Here is an 18,820-nt window from a genome sequence, read left to right on the forward strand (position 1 = left end):
TATCAACATCAGCAAGCCTTGAACCAGATCTTCTATGAAGAACTTTCTTCCAGGTTCTGCTGAGTATGTGTGGGTTGTCCCAGTTTGCCATGCAGAGCCCCCATTGTGCCACAAATTCACCCTTCTTGATGCTCTCACCTTGGCCACCACCTGGACTCTGCTCTCATCAAGTTGCAACAACAAGCAACACTAGCAGTAGCTTATATGTAGGAACTCCTTTCTGAGACCATGTATAATGTATGCCGCCTCTTCCTAGCCACACTATGAGCCCTGGAGTATGGTAACTAATGGGCAACATGCAGAGCACAACTAACTGGGCCCCATTTTGGGGCCAATGCAAAAAAACTTGCGCTGAAAGCGGGCGCTGTGTATTCAGCGCCCGCTTTCATAATGCGCTCCCAGGCACCTCTCCTGGGGGCACGATGCAATATTTAAATTAGGGCTCACATCCAGGTGAGCGGGCTCCGCATTCCTTAGACTGCAAGCGTGCGTTAGCCTTTTATTTGGAACGCACTGCAGGCCATAGGAAGTCTACCCAGTTATTTGTCTCCTTTGATTAGATTAAACTGGGCATCCCGGTGGACAAACAGATGCTGTCCTCCTGGCTGGCGGACTGTATTCTTTCTCCTACCAGCAAGCAGACCTTCCGCTCCAGGGACGTATTAAAACGCACTCCATTAGAGCGATGGCAATGTCGGTAACACACCTTCGCTCTGTCCCTCTTGCTGACATCTGCAGGGCTGCTACCTGGAGTTATCGCCATACTTTTGCAGCTCATTATTGCCTGGACAAGTCTGGCAGACAAGATTCTATCTTTGGCCAGTCTGTTCTGCGTAATTTATTCTCAGCTTAATACCCAACTTCTTTCAACAGCTTGCTGGGAATTTCAGGCTGCCCGTTCTCCAAAATCGCCTCTGTTGTTGTGCCTGTTGCATGTCTTTGGGTGTTTTTGAAACATGCGCGGGCATCCTCAGCTTGTTGTTCACCCATATGTGAGGGCTACCATCCTGGTTGTCCTGTGAGAAAGTAGAGTTGCTTACCTGTAACAGGTGTTCTCACAGGACAGCAGGATGTTAGTTACCCCGCGGAGTTGGGTACGCTTGCGATTTGTTTTATTTTTTGCACATACTTTTTACTATACACGAGACTGAAGGGAGACCCCTGCTTGGATGCAGGGTTAGTGCCATGCTGGGCATGCCCAGTAGGTGCCAATCAAAGTTCTAGAAACTTTGACAAAAGTATACGTGATTGGGCTCCATCCTGATGATGTTATCCATATGTGATGACTAACATCCTCCTGTCCTGTGTGAACACCTGTTACAGGTAAGCAACTCTGCTTTTTCTCTTTATAGGGGAGCCTAGTACTGCAGCATTCCAATTCATATTTCACTTGACTTAATATTAGCCATCCTTCATTTCGTCAAGTATGTGAATACAAAAGTACTACCCACTTTTTGCTCCAGTTGTACCCACCCTGCAAACCGATTTTCATACATCTTGTCTTCACTCCACAGCATTTATTTCTCTCAATGCAACTTTCCATTTTGAGTAAGGTTATGGATCTTCTTTCCACACGCCATGTTACAAAATCCCTTCTTTCACTTCCTCCTCCCCCCCCCCCCCCCCTCACCCTAAATATCTTTAATGGTAGTAACATATATTCTTTATACCAAGAGCCAGAGTCACTGGTGTGTGTGAGTTGGTGCCATCCCCCTACCTCACTCTAGAACCAGTGCTTAACCAAGGAGACTTTCATCCTTAAATGCAGTGAACATTCTTAAATTAAAATATTTAAATCATGTTTTAACAATATAAATACTTGTAGCAAATGTGAACTACATAGCCCATTGGAATTTGATTCACCAGATGTAGAAGTATAGCGATATTGTGAAAATGAACAGCCAACCCTGCTCCTTCATAAGAGGTCAGTGTTAACACTATGTGAAATTGCTTGAGTCCCTGAATATGGGCAAATACCAAACTTAATGCAGACAAAAATACTGCTGCAATATACAGGGCCTTCTCAGCGTATCTCATGAAAGAAAACACTCTCAAAATAGGTATTAGAGCCTTAACTGCTTGCCTAGAGGTTGGTACTTCAGTCTAACTTAAAATCAGATCTCCAAAGACATATACTGTTTTGCTTCTTCAAATTTGTCGAACACTTGCATTTTCCCGTCATGGCAAATATTCTGCTTATTTGGCATGACGGGAAAATGCTAGGAATTGGAGCACAAATCTTATCTGCTTCACCGCCAATGTATTGCATAATGGTTCAAATTCTCTTCTTTGGTTTTGTACCTTTTAAAGAGTAATCTTGAAAGATCTTTATGGAGCAGTTTTGAAACTGCACCATTGATTTAGTTTCCTTATATGCCCACAATTTCAACTGTTTTTGAGCAAAATGCAACAGATTTGCAATTGCCACTCTCAGGCATGGTTCTTTTTCTTTCTGCACCCCAATTCTGTCTGCTCATTCAGTGAGAAGGCCTACAAGCTTGGAATATAGAGTGCTTCTGGGAGCCACATGGCTATAGAATCTGCCAGCTTATTTTCCTTTTATAGGCTCCTCAAAGCCTAAGGATCTCAAATTATTTTGGCACGATATGTTCTCTAATTTGTTCAAATTTGCCTCATGCACTACTATAATCTTTTCCAATTTTTGCAGCTCAACTGCTGCCGCCAGCATGTCATCCTCCACTGCAGACACCCAGCTTTCAACCACATCCAGTCTCAGTCCAAATTCTTGCAGCAGTCTGCTCAGAAATTGCATCAGTCTGCCTGCGATCACCTCCATGATGTTGTAATATTTACTGTCACTTCCGTCAAAGGGTCCTGCACACTTTTCTCTTTCCTGGCGGCCTTTTTGTCCTCACTCATTTTCACTTTTTCTTTCTCCTTTTTGCTGACTTTTGTGGGCATAATACTTGGCAAGCACTGCATATATCTGTCGATGGACATTGGGTCTCATTGGAAGGCTTGTTTTCTATATTCTCATAAGAACATAAGAAATTGCCATGCTGGGTCAGACCAAGGATCCATCAAGCACAGCATCCTGTTTCCAACAGAGGCCAAATCGGGCCACAAGAACCTGGTAATTACCCAAACACTGAGAAGATCCCATACTACTGATGCAATTAATAGCAGTGGCTATTCCCTAAGTAACTTACTTGCGTACATGCTTGAAATCATCAGTTTGCCAATACCTCCGCCAGTTCATCCAGTCCCCCTCCAGTTCACACAAACCCTCCAGCATTTCACCCCGAACCTAAGCAGTTCACCCAGACCTCTGTCACTAAAATCGTAGATGTGCTTAGATTCTCGGGGGATGGCACCAGAACTCTGCCAGACACGTCTGCCTGAGTTCACCACATCACATGACTCCCAAAGGTTGCTTTTTAAGGAAGCACAAAGACAATTTAGCATGTGGGCTTTGTAAATGTACCATCTGTCTAGACCAGCTCTGTAATACACCTGGCACCCTATATCATCACAGTTGCTGAAAGGGGCAGTTTTGTAGAGGACCTAGCTAATACCAGGCTGGTACCACCTTAATGTAGTGCTGCTTGGCCAAGATATCTGACTCTGAGCAATCAGTAAGGGTAATAAGCCAAAAGTTTTTGTGCCATAATCTGGTGTACATCTTGAAGTATAAAGCACCTAAGAAAGTGGTCAGTTAAAGGGCTGTTGGAGGACTCTTTTTCCCCCCATTAGTCCCCCTCCTTTCCACCACAGCTGTGGTAACTAATTCTCCAGTGAGGGGTTTGACTTAGTTTCATCCCGAGTTCAGCAAAATTGTGACCTTAAGCCAGCCAATAGATATTGTTCTTAAGCAATGACTGGGACTCCCCCCTGCCACAACTTTATGGGACTGTGGTTTCAACAGACCCAGCCCTTAGGTCCCAGATTCAAAATTCTGGTTTCCTTTCCACTGATATTGGGGCTCTGTGTACTGTATTATAGAAATACTGTACAGTAAAAACAGGGTTTCAGTTTTAATAAAGACTAATTCTTTGATTATAGCCAGAGCAGAAGACCTTTATCTGATGACATGCAAGATACAGGAGTTCTTATGAGTAATGTCAGCCAACATAGCCCAGTTCAGAGCATTTCTCAAATTCTACTGAGCATCTGCAGGATGTCCCGTGTTGATGGTGTTTGCATGGGGCTCCACAGAGCCAGCAATCGTTTGTCAGCTCCATGGATGACAACTATTTTTCTTTCCTTAGCAATTTTAACACTGAAGAAAAATAACACAATCTGTTGCAGATACTGCTCTTCAGTACCTTTCCTTTTTGCTGCCTAGTTTTTTTATTTTTTGTGGCTTTGGTTTCCTTTCTTTTTTTTTTTTTTTTCTTTTTTCACATTGGCTTTGCTTAAGGCATAGTGGCCCAAAAATCTGGTTAGCCTTATATTTTACAGATTTTGATTTTGCTGCAGCTATTTTTCACCCTGTATCCAAAACAGACACAAAGACCAGCAGCTTCAGTAAGTGCCCTCATTCCTCCTACCTCCTCCTTCCACACAGTCATAAGATGTCTCTTTCAGATCCCCATATCTGTGATTTGTCTGGAGGAAGGGCATGAATTTGCTGATTGTAGCTCTTGCCTCAAGCTGAGTTTCAGAGGCTATCAGACCTTTTTAGATCTTGTGGAAAAGTGCTTTGGGTTGAGTAAGACCAATCCATTTGTATCTGCATTGAAAAACCTTGGAGCTGTACTGGATGACAGTGCATCTACCCTCACAGAGCATTGACCTTCATCAGAGTCAAGCACTAATAAAGGCCAAAGCAGATTGTTGTCTAGCTCTTCCCATCTGAAGCATAGGAAGTGTTATGTTTCATTGATACCACCTTCTGAAGATTCAGCATCAAACAAAGATGAAGCAACATAGACATTGATCTCCTTCCTTGCATATTTCTCAGAGCAAGGAGGTACTAGGACTGTACATCCTCCAAAATATTCCTGCAGAGGGGGCCACTCATTCTCAAGACATTGGGGGCTTGTGATAGTCTCCAAGTGCTTTGTCATGTGGGCTTTATAAATGTACCATCTGTCTGGACCAGCTCTGAGTACATTTGGCACTCTTTGACATCCCTGTTGCTAAAAGTGAGGGGCACTGATAAATCCCACTTGATACAGGAAGTTGTGATCCCTCTTCCTGATCATCATACTGTTTTGGCATTTGAAATTTTTTTGAAGCAGTTGAATAGAGGGATCTAGGAGGCAGCGAATGTAAGGCTGGCTAGCATTGGTGCATAGGCATCAGTGTTGAAAGCTGAGATTCAATTCTGGATGCTGTCATGGTGCCTGGCAACATGGCATTGATGAAGAGACCTGGAAAGGTGTGTTTGAATCTGTTCAGTAGGAATCTATCTCCAGCATATCAGGCAAGGAAGCTCCACCTAGTTGCAGGGATTCATCTGAGTCTAGGTCCCTCTTAGAGGCTGTATCTTTTAACCAGATGTAGGCTTGAACAACATTAGTTGCCTTTTCTGACTCGGAATCTGAGCTTTCTTGGGATTACAGTATGCATCTGGGGACTACTGTGAACAAGAGGAATCCTACAGATTTCTCCTCAAACATATTTCCTCCACAGGAAAGAAGGAAGTTTCTATTCAGGAGGGTCTCTCCTTTGCCAAGTTGTTGAAAGAAATAGCTGTGTAGCCATTCCATTTTAGTAGGGAAAAGAAGGCTGAGGTGAGGGTGAAAATGTACTTCCTCCATTCCTAAATCCCTCTAAGGATGTTCTGGTAGTGTCCATCCTCGACATTTTTAAGGATGTACAGAAGAGAATATGAGAAATACCCCTCTATCTCTGGTCAGTAGGCTGATGGACTTGATGTATTGTGTCCAGATGGCTCCCAGATTCGAGAAACAGCAACTACCTCACCAATTGATTGCTATATTCTACTCTCGTGAAGGTCAAAAGGACAAGAACTCATTTCTTGGTGAGTTCTTGTCCTCTTAACCGACTCGCATAGGTGCTCTGCGTGCCCAAGACACCCCATTCCCTCTAGCCAACTGTGCCCTTATTCTGGGGTACACTTCCCTCGACTCTTCTGTAAGATCATATTCATCTTTGAGAAATTTAAAAGAAATCCACCACTGTTTATATGGCAATTATGGGACAAACAAATCTCAACCCCTTTGTGTGAGTCATACACCCTTGACTTTTTGGGAATAAAGCTTATCAAAACATTGTTCTTTTCCTGTATAGCATCCTACCAGCTCTTCATGGGCCAATGCATGCAAAATATTCTGCAAAAGCTGAAGGCTTTGTCAAATACACTCACTGAGGAAAACATGACAAATGAAAGCGCTAGTGGACAAAGAGTGGAAAATGATATACAATTTTTTTAACTCTATTTAATAGGTGAACATTTGGCATTACACACTGTGATAATGATCCATAAACTGAAAATTACAGTGACATCTTAAAAGCATACAATACACCACCCTATATGTCAGCCTATTCCGGCCAAACACGGCAGACCACTCATCAGCCAGACTCATTAGACAGTCCTACCTTCTCTAGATACTTCCAGTCAGGACCCTACACTCTGTCGTATATGTTCTTCTTCTGCAAAACATATGTTAGTTTCTCTAGCACAGCAGTGTTATGGATCTGTGTAGACCATTGAGTCAGCGAAGGCACTGATTTCCAATGTGTTGCAACAGTAAAGTGTACTCCATGGATAAGATTTACATAACTTGTGAAAATTTTTTATCCCAGGACAAGCAGGATGCTAGTCCTGGGATAAGGCTCTGTCAGTGACATCACCCATATGGGGAGCCCTATCACGGAAAACTTTGTCAAAGTTTTTAGAAACTTTTGACTGGCATCCTGAGCCCACTGAGCATGCCCAGCATGCCATGATCCCTTGAGCCACAGGGGTCTCCCTTCAGTCTTCTTTTTTTTCTGCAAAGCTGTTAGCCTTGCGGTTATAGGAGTCCTGTGTGGTGAATTTTCACTACATAAAGTTTAAAAAATTTGTAAAAACTTTAAAGCGCCGTAGGGGTCTCCCTTTTTTCCACTGTCTGTAAGTCTTTAAATTTTTCCGGTCGGTTCAATTACGGCTAAACAGAGTCAGAAGTTCGACGGCTGTCCGGCCTTCGCTATGGCTACGGGTTTTAAAAAGTGCCCGAATTGTGCACTATGTCCATAACGGACCCACACATTGAGTATGTTCTTTGTCTCGGCGAGAGACATGATGTTTCGACGTGCCAGAGATGCGCCGAGATGACGCCGAAAGGCAGAAGATTGCGCATGGAGAAAATGGAACGTTTATTCCATCTTCAACTAATGCAGTCGATCTCAACTTCCACACAGTCGTCTCCGGCTGGAGCGATTAGGAAAGTCGTCAACAAAACATAGACAGGATGAAGCAGGTGATCGGCCTTCACCGACCCCTTCAAGATCATCAATAAAGTCTACATCTATCATCGAAAAAGGCATTGGACATAGACAGAAACAGTGTCATCGACACTGGAGGCCTCATGTCCCATCGACAAGTCTCGAATCAACTCCGAAGAAACCTCGGAGAGAGGACTCTCCATGTCCACCGAGGCCTTCGACTCCTAGGCAATCCCCACCGATATTGGTGCCGGGAACCGTACCTCCACAGGGCCCTGCGGAGGTACCGGTATCGCCTTCACTGCCTCCCCCCCGTAGCTGCTCTGGTTTTACCAGCTATGAGGGCGGAACTGGACAGCTACATCCGCCAAGCAGTTCGAGACGCACTCCGTGACATGCCTCTGATGCCAGCACCGATCACTGTTCCACCATCGATGCCAGCTCCATCGCTGGCACCGGTTCCACTCCCGTCACCGGTGCCCATTCCGATGTCGTCGCAGAGTCCATCGCCGGTTCCAGTTCAACCAACACTGATGCCGGATATGTCCTTTTTCTAGCCAATTTTAGCGAAATTGGATACTCGGTGCTATCCCGGTGCAACCACCCGATGTCCCGGTGCCAAGACCGATGGAAGAAGAAACAGCGAAGGAAGTACCGATACCTGAACCTACTCCAGGTCCATTGGGAATCCTCACGTCCACAGCCATAGTTTTCTCCACTATTTCCATCGAAACCACTGGAGAAACCGTCGATGCCATCTCTTCCTCTTCCATAGACTACTCCTCGTCCACGCTTATCGGACACTTGGGAGGATCCAAATACTGACTCTTCCTCTCTACCATGTTCATAGAATTTTTGCCACATATATACCATTGAGATTTTTCTATTCAATCAACTTGGAAGACCTCTAATTCCTCTCTGTGCTACTAACAGCTTCCAGCCCCTCTGAAAACAATTTCTTATGTATAGTTTTTAAGTGTGCAATTTCACATTCAGGGGAGACCTTAGCAATCCTATACTTCCGCTGATGGCTAGTATACCCGATGATTTTTCCCCTAAGCACTGCTTTTAGTTTCTCAGTGTTATATGATCCCACTAAATGAATTTCCTGAAAAATTGGTTACCTTCTTGATTATCTCTTGAAAATCTCTATTTAAGACTGACAATTCAGGTGCCATGTGAATGTGTTGCCTCTGAGGGCTGTAGTAGGTGCAAGCCCAACTCCACTGAACTGTGATCTGAAATATGACATGTCAAGGTATCCACAGACTCGGTCCTGCACAACAATCTCTTGGAGCAGAGAAGCATATCCAAACAGCAGAGTAGTAAGCCATGGAAAAGTGTGTAATTCCTAATAGATGACTCCTCACTCTCCACACATCTGCCCATCTAAGGCAGCAAACATAGATTTTTGAGATCCTTATTGGGCTCTACCACGCCCCACAGTCTAACCGATCTATCCATCCCCGGGTCTAGACATGTGTTCCAGTCCCCTCCAGCAGTAACAGGATATGACATGAACTCATCTATAGTATGTTTGAGGGTGTTATATAAAAGGTGAAGTGATCTTTATTTGGGCCATATCCATTAATCAGCACCATTCCTTGGCCATAGAGAGCCTTCAGGCAAGATGAACCTACCCACTGGGTCCTTTCATACTTTGTAAATTGTAAAAGGTAGGTTCTTGTGTATCATGATACATGGCCGTCTACTCTTGGAATTGAGGAGTACAAGGCCTGTCCGTCCCAGTCTGTACATAACTTCTTGTGTTCCTGATCTGTCAAGTGTCTCCTGTAGTATTGCTACTTGCACTGACCCTTTCTTTAAAAATATAAGAATTATCTCTCTCTTAATGGATAAGCTACTCCTCTTTTATGTTCCAGGAGATGTAGCCTGCAAATTTGTCATAGCCAACTGCAAGAATCCCTGTAACCTGTGTAATCACTTCAGTAAAATACAAAACTACTGGAATGTGAAGTCAGTATCACTCCCACCAATTTTAATATCTTTTAACCACAATTAGAACCCCTGAACAAACAATACAACCTAACAGAACCCTACCCATCCACCCCCTTCCAAGGGTACATGAAAGACCAGCCAGTGCAGGTTTAGATTACCATCTCCCGACCAGCTTTTCCAAGCCCTCTTGACTCCCCAACCCTCTTTGTACCTCTCACTCCCCAGGGTGTGCTGCCCAGGTGGGAGCAACCTTGAGGCCTGAGCTCTGCCCCACTGCACCACTCCTCCCAGTCCCTTACCCCCCCACATTATCATTTTCTTTGTTGTTCAATAATCCATCCCTCTCCCTACAAACAGCCTAAAACATTAGGTCCATTTTGATACTCATTAGGCAAAGTGCAAGCATTAACAAATGTCAATGTTCAGGAGGCCATGTGCACCAGCCCACAAGATATCCCCACCAAACGTGTACAGCATTTCTCCAGCTCTAGTCTCTCCAGACCAGTCTAGACCTCATGCGTCTCCAGCGTTTACTACTCTTCAATATCTAGGGGTGTGTCTTCATGCCAAGCAGGTACAGGTGCTTTTAAGCATCTTATACGCCAACTTATCATGATATATAGTAGCACCAGCCCAGCAGATTGAATTATGTATGAAAGGGCCAGGACAAGGAAGGAAACAAAAAGCAATATAACTCCCTCTGACCATAATCCCCCTCCCCAGCCCCTTTACCTCACTCCTTCTCCCCCTTGACTAACAAAGACCTTGTCCCCATGTGTTCCCCTACCCCAACCCCCCTTGGTAAATACATATTAGATCTCCTCCCAAAAAGGAAACACATTCTCCAAGCATCGGGCCTGCTCTCTGAACGTATGGGTCATAGCTGCTATTTTATCCCATAAGGACTCTTGAGGTGATCACCGCCGGTTTAATATTCTCCAGGGGGTGTAAGTTGTACACTCCTTCCTCTACTCGTGCTCCGTCCTCCGGTGTCTCTGGAGGACTGGCTCATGTTCTCAACCTTCCTCCCTCAGGAGCCTCAGGTCGTGTAGTTTGAGAAGGAAAGGTCATCCCAGCTGAACTAGCTTCGACAAGTCCACCGAGCTGAGCATGCTTTTCATTATCAGACTCAAATCGTACTCTGAGAAAAAGGAAACAGAGATTGCTGCATGCTACGTGACCTCTAAATTAGAATTTTCAAGATATTCAGAAAGATTAGAAAAATCACCCTGGTCATTACCCACTAATGACTGGGTAGGACTCTTTCTTTGTGGTAGAAACAAAATTTCCGTCTCAGTTGGAATTGATTCCAAGGGGAATTTTAAGAGTTTCCAACACAAATCTTTTAAGGGTCACCAAATGCAGTTCACCCAGTACTTTTGGAAAATTTAAGTTTCAAATTTAAATGTCTCAGATAATTCTCCATAGACTCTAATCTTCTTAAAGAGGATATGTGATCACTCATGATGGTCCTATTAGAATCTTGTAGACTTTTAACATTATTAGTCAATACTTGAATGGAATTAGAATGTTCTTGTAATGTCAGTAAATGCTCCTTTTCAACTGAGTCTATTATTTTCTCTGTGTTCTCCAAGCATTGGGCCTATTCTCTGAACGTATGGGCCATACCTGCTATTTTATCCCATAAGGACTCTAAGGTGATCACCGCCGGTTTAATAATCTCCAGGGGGTGTAAGTTGTACACTCCTCCTTCCTCTACTCGCACTCCGTCCTCCGGTGTCTCTAGAGGACTGGCTTCTGTTCTCAGCTTTCCTCCTTTAGGAGCCTCAGGTCGGGTAGTTTGAGAAGCAAAGGCCATCCCAGCTGAACTAGCTTTGACAAGTCCACCGAGCTGAGCATGCCCTGTGATGTCATCACCCGGGGACTCAGCCTTGTCGGCTTCATGCAGGGGAGAAGATCGCAGCGGCTCTCAGGTGGTCCAGCGGGCTCAACGTCACTTCCCCTGGTGAAAACAGAGCTCCTCTCCCAGTCTCGCCAGCGGGGCTTGAAGCCCTAAATCCAGGGGTAAGAACCTGCAGGGCTGGCTGAATCTGGTGGAAAGACCCGAACCTTCCCCTTCCTTTTGTGCGGCATTATTTCTATGCAAATAGTTTTTGAGAAATTTCTATGCAAATAGTTTTTGAGAAACTAGGAGGCAGATCATCGTGAGTGGCGTCCTCTCAAGCAGCCATCTTGTTTCTCCCCTCTATCTTGTATTTTAGATCAGAAAACTGTCCACTGAGGAATAAAAAAAAAAACACAAGTATTTAAATTAATGCTTGGTTCTATATTTGTACTTTTATACTCGTGCTTGGGGGCTCCCAAATAGCAGGACTAATTCAGCCTGCTTATCGACTGAAAAGAGCAAGTTTGCTTACCGTAAATGGTGATTTCCGTAGATAGCAGGATGAATTAGCCATGCTTCCCACCCTCCTCCCTGGACATGGTTTTTTTGCAACTCTTCCTATACGTACAAAACCTGAAAGCTTGGAGAACTGCTGTTTAGGAGCCGCGAGCTACGCTCAGGAAGTGCTGCACATGCGCAGCATCAGACTTGAATCTTTGAAGACAATGTCCGAACCAGCAAGCCGTCCTATGACATCACCACATAGCATGGCTAATTCATCCTGCTATCTGTGGAATTGGTGGAAAACACCATTTGCGGTAAGCAAACTTGCTCGTATCTGACCTCACAAAAAATACCCACTTCCCCCTGGAGTTGGTTTCCCTGTTTTTAAATGCTAAAATATAAGACTGAATGGACCCCCGCATGAATGCGTGGTATAAGGGCATGCTCAGTGAGACACACATTTCTAGGAACTTTGACATAAATTTTCTGAGTTGGGCTCCATCTGATGATGTCACTAGTGTGAGGACTGACATCCTGCTGTCCTCTGAGAACTCCTTTTACAGATAAGCAACTCTGCTTTCCTGCTCGTCCATGTGATCCACTTCAATCCTCTGCACTGTGACTGTCCAAGGCCAGTTCTTCTATTACTACAGATGCTCATTAGTGTTGTTAAATGCATCTAGAGCAGAGGTGGGCAACTCCAGTCCTTGAGAGCCACAAACAGGTCAGATTTTCTGAATATCCACAATGAATATGCATGATAGATGCTTGAATATAGTGGAGGCAGTGCATGCAAATCTATCTGAGGCCAGGTTTTTAGGATATCTACAATGAATATGCATGTTTGTGGTTCTCGAGGACTGGAGTTGGCCTCTCTTGTTTTCACAGGACAAGCAGGATGGTAGCCCTCACATATGGGTGACATCACAGTATGGAGCCCAATCACGGAACACTTTTGTCAAAGTTTCTAGAACTTTGACTGGCACCTACTGGGCATGCCCAGCATAGCAACAACCCCCTTCAGTCTCTCTTTCTTTTTTTGTTTTTCCGTGCAGCAGTAGCCATGCGGGTTAAGGAGCTCTCTTGAGATTCCTGACAGGAATTTTCCTCACGGAACTTCTTTAAAAATTTTCAAAAAAATCTACCCCATAGGGGTCCCCCTATGGATATCCGTACTCCGCGGTCGAAAGGTAAGGCTTTACCCTCGTTTGCGGTTGATTCCCGTCGCGTTTTCCCTTTGGGGTCTACCGGCCATTGACCGCACCGCGGCTAAATTTTTGTCGAAGCCATGGCATCGGGTTTTCGTTGGTGCCTCAATTGTCCTCGGACAGTGTCCATCACAGACCCGCATAGAGTTTGTGTATTGTGCGTGGGTCTGACTATGATACCCTAACTTGCACCAAATGTGCCCAAATGATGCCGAAGGGCCGTAAAGCCTGGTTAGAGAAGATGGAGTTTTTATTTTCATTCAAAACCCTAGACTCCATCGACCGCTTCGACTTCGTCTGAACCGGTGCCATCGACCTCTCGCCAGCAGCGGGACACCGGTGCTGCCCAACTGGCATTGACTACTCCAAAGGTGTCTACTTATTCCTCATCACCTCAGAAGAAGGACCAAGGAGAACATCGTGAAAAGCGTCTGCATCGGAAGGCTCAGTCCACTGATCCAGGCAAGCCCTCAGCTTCGACAGAGCCACCGACAAAAAAAAATCCCATCCAGAGGCCCCATCCTCCTCTGTGACTGGGTCACCGAGGTGTTCCCCCACCTTCATCGGTGCAGGGAGCCGTGACTCCACTTTCACCAGTGGACCCTCCGGCTACGCCAGTGCTGCCTCCTAGTCCGGTGCCAGGGTTCCACGCCCCAGGCTTCTGTGAGGAATTGGATCGGATGAACCAAGAGGCCATCTGTAAAGCATTGCAGGGCTTCCAGCCTCCATCGCAGATACCGGTGCCCGTGCCGGTCATCGATCAGATTCCCATGGTGCTCGCACCTCTACTGGGTAGACTGGATACGTTGATCGGTGCCCTTCCACCGCTGGAACAGAGGACACCGGTATGTCCTCTTACTTAGATGCCGATACCTTTGTCATCAGAAGACAAAGAAACACAGATACCCATACTGCCGTCTGGAATTCTGCCATAGACTCATCCATCGATGCTGTCGGTGCCACCAGAAGAAATTGCCATCCGTCGGTGCCACCTCCGATGCCTAAGCCTGGCCCTTCGGGAATAACGCCATTTCTCCCCTCTGAAGATCCTCAGGGAGCTGTTGATCAACCTTATGATCCTTGGACTGATGATTCTTCCCAGGATACGGATCTGCCTTCAGAGCCCTCTCCTCCTGAAGAGAGAAGGCGTTCTCTTCCAGAGGATCTGTCCTTTATTAATTTCATTAAAGAAATGTCTGAGACAATTCCATTTCAGCTTCAGACAGAAGAAGATTAAGGCACAAGATACTGGAAGTTCTCCAGTTTCTTGATGCTCCTAAGGAAATCATGTCTATTCCTATTCATGAAATCCTGATTGTTCTTCTAAAGAGGAATTGGGAGCACCCAGGTTCGGTTCTGCCTGTCAACCGTAAGACAGATGCCACCTATCTTGTGCACTCAGCTCCTGGGTTTCAAAGATCACAACTGGATCCATCACTCTGTGGTTGTGGAATCAGCCCAGAAAAAGGCACGATGTTCCAAACCTCATTCCTCCATACCTCCAGGGAAGGAACAGAAATCCCTAGATGCTTTTGGCAGACGGGTCTTTCATGGCTCAATGCTTATATCTCACATTGCTTCCTACCAGTTATACATGACCCAGTATAACAGAAACCTTTTTAAGAAGATACAGGATTTCTCTGAATCTTTACCTGAGCAATTCCAGGATGACCTTATTTATTTATTTATTTATTTGAAGAGTTTTATATACCGTTATTCGGGAAGCCATCATAACGGTTTACAAAGTGAATAAATTTTAACAAAGAGGTTTTGAGATATAATAACATGTTGTAATTACAATAATAAACATAACCAAGTCAGTCTCTGAAGATATAAGGTTGAATGTGGAGGGAGGTTATTTAGGATGAGAATTAAGGTTATGAGTTCATTTGAGAGTTGGTCTGTGTAGATTGTGGATCCATGAAGAATTTACGAAACAGTAAAGTTTTTAGGTCTTTTTTGAAGGTTTTGATATTGTGTTGAGATCTTAGGACTTCAGGTAGTGTGTTCCAAAGATTAGGGGAGACTATGGAGACGATGGAGAAGGCTCTCTCTCTTGTTGTTAGATGAGCATCTTTGACAGTGGGGATTGATAAGAGGTTTGAATTGCTGGATCATAGGTTTCTTGAGGAGTTTTGAAGAGTTATGTTAAGGGTGTTAAGTCTTTGATGATCATTAAGGACTTTATGGATGATAGTCATGGATTTGTAAGTGATTCGTGCAGTGATAGGGAGCCAGTGAAGAGAGGACAAGATGGGCGTAATATGGTCATTTTTTTGTTCCAGTTAGGACTCTAGCAGCAGAGTTTTGAAGTATTTGAAGTGGTTTGAGGGATGAGAAGAGTATACCAATTAGAAGGGAGTTACAATAGTCGAAGGTGGAGAAGATAAGTATTTGAAGTACAGTTCTGAGAAATGGTTTTAGTATCAAACGGTTTTTATTAGTATTATGCAGTCAACACAACCAAAATGTAGAACCAAAAAGTTGGTCTGGAGAGGTGGTACACTGTCCTCCACACAGACCATGCAATAACAACTGCTCCACAGCGGTCAACCAACAACACCCCTTCCCCCCCCCCCCCCCCAGCCCTCCCCCCCTCCCCCCGATGAAGGTGAAATGTCCAAAGGCAGAGTCCATGCACGCAGATTCCTGTGATACGTCCAGAGGCCATGTTGAATCTTCAAGAGGTGGATTCCACTACAACCTCAGCAATCGTTGATAACCAAACTTCGTGACTGGGGAGATAGTGATTGCAAATATGGGTCCCAAATCAGTAAAAATCGCCGGCGGGAGCGAGGATCCACCCGGGAGCCCAATTCCTCCATTCGCAACAAGTGATGCAAATGGTTGCGCCAAGTCCAAAATGAGGGGGGATTCGGATCCCGCCAGTACAATAAAATAACCTTCTTCCCCACCAAGCAAGCTTTATGTATGAAATAACGGGGACCCTGCTTCAAGGAAATGCGGGGGAAATGGCCAAAAAGGAACAGCAGTGGCGTTATAGGCAGATTAACCCCCAAAAGGTCCATTAAATAAGATGCGACCCGTCCCCAGAATCGGCGGACTTTAGGACACGCCCAAAAAGAATGAGAGAGATGCCCAACTGCTCCATGACATTTACCGCAAATTGCAATCTGGACCAAGCCGGAGCGATGAGCCAATTGGGTAGAAATATAAGCCCGTCACAGAAACTTATAATGCATCTCTCGGTAATACATATTAATAGTAATGTGATTGATTCGTCCAAAGCTTGCTTTTAATATGGGGATTGTAAGAGCAAATATCCCATCCCTATTCCAGCGTTCAAGCAATAATGCATATGGCTCAATTCTTGTGACACCTTTTAAAATCTTGTAATACTGGGATAGCGTGGGGGCCCTCTGGACGTTAAACCTCAATACCTTATCTAAGGAGGTAAGAACCTCCACTGGGCCAGGGTCCATCGGTAAGGACTGAAAATAATGCTTAAGTTGGAGGTATGGGAAAACATGAGAAGCATTCAACCCAAACTTAGAGCGCAGGTCAGAAAATGAAAGCAACTGACCATCATCATTTATAACCTGTCCCAGGCGAGTAAGGTCCTGTGCCCGCCAGTCTTGGAACCCCTTGGTCTGGGAGCCCGGGAGAAAGGCACCATTCCCCTGGATAGGCAACAGGGGCACACACAACCGAGGCGTCCGTAGCAGCTTGGTGACCAGCCGCCACGTAGCTCGAATCGGGGTAACAACTGAAGAATGAAGTAACACGGAAGGAAGTTCCCGGGCGGGAGCTTGAACAACATAAGAAAGAGCAAAAGGCACCACCAAGGCCGACTCCGCCGTTATGTGAACAGAGGAGGAGGAGTGATGTAACATCCAATCCCGTAGAATACGGAGATTGCATGCCAGATTGTAGAGTCGCAAGTCCGGGACTCCCAATCCCCCCTCTCCCCAGCGCTCTCGAAGATCCACCAACGAAATACGCGCTTTACCTCCCCTCCATAAAAAAACCCGTAGGGCTTTGTCAATGGATCGAAGATCCTGACGACTAAGCAACAGAGGCAAGTTTTGCAAAAGAAATAGCCATTTTGGTAAGAGCACCATCTTAAATAAATTGAGACGGCCACAGAGAGAGAGAGGCAAGGCATGCCAAGTGCGGAGTTTATCCAGAGTCACTTGAAGTAAAGGCTTAACATTAGCCACGTAAAGACCAGTAAGAGGGGAAGTAAGGATCACCCCCAAATAGCGGAGGGAGCCATCAGCCCATTTTAATGGAAAATCACCCTGCCAACTCTCTCTAAGGGTAGCCGGAAAGGCTAATGCCTCAGACTTAGTCGGATTAAGGCGAAGGCCCGCAAAACTGCCAAACTCAGTAAAAAGCTGCATTAATGGAGGTAAAGAGCGCTGGGGTCTAGACAAAAAGAGCATCACATCATCAGCAAATGCAACATATTTAAAAATTTCATGGTGCATGCGTATACCCCGTATCAGCCCCATATCGAGAATTGACAGTAATAAAGGCTCTAACTGTAGCAGAAAAAGCAAGGGTGACAAGGGGCACCCTTGTCTGGTACCACGGGTTATAGAAAACACTTCTGAATGAGCATTATTGGCTACGATAACAGCAGTGGGTGCATGATATAATAAGCGAAGGGCATCTAGGAACCAGCCATCAAATCTGCAGAATAAAGAAGAGATAGCCCCACTCTACACGATCAAAGGCTTTGTCCGCATCAAAATTGACCAGAAGATACGGCTCTTCCATCATCTGACTCATTTCCATGGCCGCCAGGATCTTTCTAATAGTAGTCAACGCATAGCGCTTCCGTACAAAGCCCACCTGATTTTCCCCAATCAAGGAGGGAAGTACCTCCGCCAATCGGTTGGCTAGAATTTTGGCCAATAGCTTCTGGTCGACATTGAGGAGCGAGATAGGCCTGTAGGAGGTCACAGAAGTGGCATCCTTCCCCGGCTTGGCTATAAGTGTGATATGGGCCCGATTAACATGGTGAGGATATTGCCCCTGAGCGGCCAGGGCGGTAAACGTCAGAGCCAGAACCGGGCTAACCAGATCCACCAAGCTTCTATAAAACTCAGCAGTGAACCCATCCGGCCCAGGCGCTTTAAATCGCTTGGACTGCTGAATGGCCTTATGAATTTCATCCTGCTCAAGTGGCAAATTCAGCTTCTCCTTTTGTGTCCCTGTAAGAGCTGGTAAATCCAGCTTTGCACAGAATTGAGCACAGACGTCAGGTTGCCAATCCCCCTTAGTATAAAGACGAGAAAAAAATGTCTGAAACTGTGCGAGAATGGCTTTAGCATCCGTATGCAGAACTCCCGTGTCCGAACGGATTACAGGAATGTGCTTGGAGGAGCGAGACGCCTTCACTAAGCTATGGAGCAACCTGCCCGACTTATTACTATATCGATGCATCCGATATTGATAATAGAGCAGGCTCTTCTTTTCTCTTTGGTGAAGTAAAGTGTTAATTTTCCCCTGCAATACCCGATGGGCCGCCCTGTCCTCCGGGAGATTAGTACAAGCTAGACGCCGTTTAAGCTTCTGCAACTGGGCGCTTAAAGTGAGGAGACTCGCATCAAGGGCTTTCCGTCGACGGGCAACATAAGAGATAATATCTCCCCGTATCACCGCCTTAGCAGTGTACCAAAAAAGTACAGGGTCTGATTTATGTTCCTCATTAAGAGTCGCATAATCCTGCCATCGTAACCGTAGATATTCTTGAAAGGGAATATCATCTGCCAAAAAATATGGATACCGCCACTGCCGTGGGGTAGGAGCAGAAGGGGAAACCTGCACATCCAGCCAAATTGGAGCATGATCGGAGATAAGAATATCGCCAATACAAGCATCATTAACCTTTGTAAAGTATTTATCACTAATAAAGAAATAATCCAAACGTGACCACGTCGCGTGTGCCCGCAACACGTGTGTGAAGTCCCTCTCACTC

The 18,820-nt window shown here is 45.3% G+C and overlaps 1 protein-coding gene across 2 annotated transcripts in view; it reads left to right on the forward strand.

Annotated features, from left to right (window-relative positions):
- The window catches only part of CLTA (clathrin light chain A), a 128,850-nt gene that overhangs the window by 92,867 nt on the left and 17,163 nt on the right, over window positions 1–18,820 (forward strand). The window lies entirely within an intron of this gene.

The sequence above is a fragment of the Rhinatrema bivittatum genome, chromosome 1 (genome assembly GCF_901001135.1).
Source record: "Rhinatrema bivittatum chromosome 1, aRhiBiv1.1, whole genome shotgun sequence".
Classification (NCBI taxonomy): Eukaryota; Metazoa; Chordata; class Amphibia; order Gymnophiona; family Rhinatrematidae; genus Rhinatrema; species Rhinatrema bivittatum.